Below are 6,020 nucleotides of genomic sequence, written 5' to 3' on the forward strand. Positions count from 1 at the left end.
CGCATCATCAGCAAGCGGCCTCAGCGGCCTTTTTTTGTTCCTACATTTAGTCAAAAAAAAATATCCGCATCTATAAGAACACTTGGGATCTTGGAGTTTTGACCACAGCCACACTGGAGGATTTGAGTGGATTTGTATTGGGCTTGGAGTAGCTCACAGCCTCGGAGAACAAAGCCGACTCCCGCGTAAAAGGAACGAAAAGGAGAAAACGCCATTGACGGCGGCGGCGCATCACAGCCATGAGAAGCGGTATGTTTATTCCTTCTGTATACGTTTACTGAAAGTTTTGGACACAGCTTGGAAACGTATTGGATGTCGCTTGTCCATTGGGGACTTTTGTTTGGCTGATGTTTGTGCGCGCTGGATGCGCCGAAGTCGGCGGATGTTAAAGACTGTTTTTAGATTGTTGTGGCACCGTGGCTGCTGAAGTGGACTTTTGTTTGGCTGATGTTTGTGCGCGCTGGATGCGCTGAAGTCGGCGGATGTTAAAGACTGTTTTTGGATTGTTGTGGCACCGTGGCTGCTGAAGTGGATTGAAGGATTGCATTGACAAAGTGTGAATGATGGAAAATGTCAAAATACTTGAAACTAAGGAAGCGGATGATGAAGTGGAGGAGAGGCGGACGGTTAAGCTTACACCTAAAGTGCTGGAGTATAAGATTGACACACTTAAAGCGGAGCGTCAGGCAGCGGTGAAAAAGCTTAAAGGACTCACACGCGAAGTTGGGGAACTCATGAGAAATGACGAAAACGCAAAGGATGTGCAATCCAACTTGGAAACACTGATGCAGCTGTATGAAAAGGCAAAGACAGCACACAAGTCAGTTGTTGTGTTGCTTCCCAAGGAGGATCAGGAAACCCAAAATGACTGGTTCACACGCATAACCAAAGGAAATAATGATTTTGTGGAGGATGTAAAACAGTGGCTTTTTGAAACTGAAAGACACCCTGAAAGGCTTTCTGAAAGACTCTCTATGCAAACAGGTCATGTGACTGCATCCCAACTGCCCATCTCAACTGCTGCAGACACAGACACTGCCCCCATCTCACCTGAAGAAGCACCTGTTGAACTTAAAGAGAATGTTCCCAAAATCGAGACACATGACAACACCTCCCCTCAGTTAAACCCACAACCACCATCTGACATGCAGGAAGAAATTCAGCCAGGTGACAGTGTGTCAAACGTTGGAGGCAGCAAGCCAAGCAAGCATGGTTCTAGAGCAAGCTCTAGAGCATCAAGTACATCTTCTGCACGCAGTAAAGCTGAAGCTGAAATGGCTGCCCTGGTTGTGAGACAAAAGCTCCTGAAACAGAAACATGCTTTGGAGGAGCAAGAGGAGTTGTTCAGGAGGAAAAAGGAGCTGTTGGAGCTGGAAGTGGACATTGCTGCTAACATGGCAAAAGTGCAAGTACAAGAAGCTCGAGTGTGCAAGAAGCTCGAGTGTGCAAGGTAAACCATCCAAAGTGTCCGATGGAATGATGCCATATTTTGAAAATAAATAAGCAGGAAAGGAAGCACTTGATGTTGAGAAAAAATCTTCTGAGCCCAAACCTCAAGACTTGCACCCACAAGGACACACAATCACAGAGAAAGGTATCACCAATCCACATCCCTTTAAAGGACCTGCAACAACAGACAGAGCTGCAACTCATATTCAACCTTCCACTACAGATCCCATCACACTCCACTCAGGCTTTAGGAGCACAGATGATCATGTGACATCTCCAGGCACCTTACCTCGCTCAAGCAATGGTGAGTGTGAACAGAGAAACATTTTTTCAGTTTTGGAGAAGCAAAACGAAATAACTGCATTGTTAGTTCAACAACAATGTCTTTCCTCGATGCCAAAGAGGGAAATTCAAGTTTTTGATGGTGACCCGCTACAGTATCAGACATTCATCAAAACCTTTGAACATAGTATTGAGAGCAAGAGTGAGAACTCCAGAGATTGTCTGTATTACTTAGAGCAACACACAAGAGGACAGCCAAGAGAGATGGTAAGAAGCTGCCTGCACATGGACTCGGACAGAGGGTACAGAAAGGCAAAGTCTTTACTGCAGGAGCATTTTGGCAACGAGCATAAGATCGCCACAGCCTACATGGAGAAGGCTGTTTCATGGCCATCGATAAAACCAGATGACACAAAGGCTCTTCAAGCGTATACTCTTTTTCTTCAAGGATGTTGTAACGCTAACATGCTCATTGTCATGAGGAAACTGCCCTATCGGCTGAGAGACAAATGGAGATCAGCAGTGTGTTATTTCCAGGAAAGATATCATCGTAGAGCTATCTTCAAGGACATGGTGAATTTCCTGGAAAGACAAGCTATCTTCAAGGACATGGTGAATTTCCTGGAAAGACAAGTGAAGGTTTTGACAGATCCAGTGTTTGGTGACATTAAAGACCCCCCTGCAGTGAGCAAAGATGTGAGGAGATCCAAATCACAGCCTCAACCCAGAGTGAAAGGTAGTATCTTTGCCACCACTGTGACCCCTGCAGATAAAGATAAAAATGAAAAAGGCACAAAGGAGAGTTTGCTTGCCTGCAAAAGCTGTTTGTTTTGCGATGGTGGTCATGTTTTGGATGTGTGTTCAAAGTTTGAAAAGAGAACACATAATGAGAAGATTGCTTTCTTCAGAGAAAATGGATTGTGTTTCGGCTGTTTGTGTAAAGGGCACCTCAGCAGAGACTGTAGAAAGCGACTCAACTGCGACATATGTGGTTTAAAGCACCCCAGGATGTTGCATATCCACCAAAGGAAAAAGGAGATGGACAAACAACAAACAGAGGCAAAGGAGACAGCTAAAAGGAGTGCTGTAGCATCTGTGCAAACCAGTGGTCTTACTGGGGCCGGTGAAGACAACTGTAAACTGTCAATTGTGCCTGTACAGATGAAAGCCAAGAAGGGAAATGCAATAGTGCATACATATGCATTTCTTGATCCAGGGAGTACTGCTTCATTTTGTACAGTAGGCCTGATGATCAAGCTAAGGCTCCAAGGAAGAAGGTCCAGTATCCTACTGAGAACTATGGGTCAAAAGAAGGTTGTTGAAACCAACATTGTTTCAGGCCTCGAAGTTGCTGGACTGAATAGCAGCTATTTTTGTGACCTTCCAGGAATATACACTCAGAAGAATATGCCTGTGCATCAAGGAAACATCACACACCAAACAGATATTGAACAGTGGCCTCATCTCAAGAATGTTCATCTGCCTGCCATTGATTCTGAGATAGACCTGATGATTGGCTCAGATGTGCCAAAGGCTCTGGAACCATTGGAAGTTGTCCACAGTGTGGAAAATGGACCTTATGCTGTGAAAACTATGCTCGGGTGGACAGTAAATGGACCTCTAGGAAAAGGGACTGATGATGCTCAGGACCAATCGACAGTCAGCATGAACAGGATATCAGTTGTGAGACTTGATGAGCTGTGGGAGCAACAGTTCAGGAATGACTTCCCTGAGTGTGTCAGAGAGGATAAAGAACCTTCAAGAGAGGACAAGCTATTCTTGGATGTGGTCTCACAATCTACAAAGCTGATTGACGGACATTACTGCATTCAGTTACCTTTTAAGGACAGAGAGATCTGCATGCCTGACAACAGAAGTCTTGCTGAACAGCGTACACTGAACCTGAAGAGAAGATTTGGAAGAGATCCATCTTTTCACTCAGAGTACACCAGCTTCATGTCTGACATGATAACTAAAGGTTATGCAGAAAAGGTGCCAGATTGTGTCTTGGAACGCAGTGATGGCAGGAAATGGTATCTACCACACCACGGGGTTCTGCATCCACAAAAGAAAAAGCTAAGAGTAGTGTTTGACTGTGGAGCATCGTTTCAGGGAGTCTCACTGAATTCTCAGCTTTTACAGGGGCCGGATTTGACCAGCACGTTACTGGGAGTCTTGACTAGATTCCGCAAAGAGTCTGTTGTCATTGCTGCAGATGTTGAAGCAATGTTTCATCAAGTCAAAGTGCCAGAGGACGACCATGACTTCTTGAGGTTCCTCTGGTGGCCTAATGGAGATTACAGTCAAAGTATGGTGGAATACAGGATGACAGTGCATCTTTTTGGACCAACTTCGTCGCCTAGTTGTGCAAATTTTGCCCTCAGGAGATGTGCGGAGGACAACATGAAAGAGTTCAGCCCTCAAGCTGTTAATATCATCCTGAACAATTTCTACGTGGACGATTGCCTCGCCTCAGTAGATTCAGAGGAGGATGCAATAACTCTTTATCGTGAGCTCAGAGCACTTTGTTTCAAGGGAGGCTTCCTGCTTAACAAGTGGATCAGTAACAGCCATCGCGTGTTGGCCTCCATACCAGAAACAGAAAAAGCAAAAGAAATGAAGAACCTGGATATGGACTGTGACAACCTACCTGTGGAGAGAGTCCTAGGTGTACAGTGGTGTGTTCAATCAGACATCTTCAGGTTCAAAATCACCTTCAAAGACAGACCTCTCACAAGAAGGGGGATTCTCTCAACAGTGAGTTCAATATATGATCCCCTAGGAATATTGGCTCCTGTTGTCCTGCCTGCCAAGAAAATCCTGCAAGATCTTTGCAGAAAAAAGGTTGGTTGGGATGATGTATTGCCTGAGTCTACTGTACGGGAGTGGTTGTGTTGGATCCAGGAGCTTCAAAAGCTAGAAGACTTCAAGGTTGACAGATGCTTCAAATCCACAGACTTTGGAACAGTGTCATCTGCTCAGCTGCACCATTTTTCAGATGCATGTGAGGACGGTTATGGAACTGTGAGTTATCTGCTGCTGCATAACAACCATGGCCAAACACACTGCGGGTTTGTTATGGGAAAAGCAAGAGTAGCTCCATTAAAGCCAACCACTATCCCTCGAATGGAGTTGACTGCAGCTACAATGGCAAGCAGAATGGACACAATGTGGATAAAAGAGCTGCAGATGGAACTGACAGATTCTATGTTCTGGACCGATAGCACCTCTGTGCTTAAATACATCAATAACAAAACCACCAGATTTCGGACTTTTGTGGCCAACAGAGTTGCTGAAATTCACAAAGTCTCACACACACAACAGTGGAGATACGTCAGCACTGCTAACAATCCAGCAGACATGGCTTCCAGAGGTTTAAGAGTTGCAACTTTTCTTCAAAAGGAAACATGGCTGCATGGGCCTCAATTTCTTCTTCAGCCTCAGGAAGATTGGCCTAAAAATCCTGATGGATTGGGAAAAATCTCACCCCAGGACTCTGAAGTCAGGAGCATTGTTGCAAATGCCACTCAGGTAATAACTGACACCGTGGATCCGATAACACACTTCATCCACCATTTCTCATCCTGGACTCATCTGAGAAGAGCTGTGGCATGGATGCTCAGACTCAAAGGACTTCTTCTGCACCTCAGCAGAAAGAGGAAACAAACCACTGATGCTCATGCTCAACTTAACTCTGACAACATCCATCAGGGAAACCTGCCAAAAAAGAACACAGGAAATCTTAAGACTCAGGAAAACCCTTGTCTCACAGTGGAGGAACTGGCAGCTGCTGAAATGGAGATAATCTGCTTTTGTCAGAGAAGAAGGTTTGCAGATGAAATCTCATGTCTCAGGAAAGGAATGAATGTCAAGCGGACCAACCACCAAAGATTTCCACATTTCAGATCTGATTCTGCGGCATGTTCATGAAGAGGTGGTGGGTCATGGTGGTCACAACCATATGTTATCCAGACTACACCAGAAATACTGGATTCCTGGTGCCACTGTGTTGATCAGAAAAATAATCTTAAAATGTGTTGTTTGCCGGCATGTAAACTCTGCCCCTGGTCAACAGCAGATGGCAGACTTGCCCCAAGATAGAGTTACTCCTGACGAACCTCCATTTACATATGTTGGCGTGGACTATTTTGGACCCTTTGCAGTAAAGCATGGAAGAAAGGTGATGAAGTGCTATGGTGTCATTTTTACATGCTTAGCTGTAAGAGCAGTTCACCTCGAAGTAGCAACATCGCTTGACACTGACTCTTTCATCAATGCTCTGTGGCGCT

Source organism: Epinephelus moara, chromosome 17 (genome assembly GCF_006386435.1).
Source record: "Epinephelus moara isolate mb chromosome 17, YSFRI_EMoa_1.0, whole genome shotgun sequence".
Lineage (NCBI taxonomy): Eukaryota > Metazoa > Chordata > Actinopteri > Perciformes > Serranidae > Epinephelus > Epinephelus moara.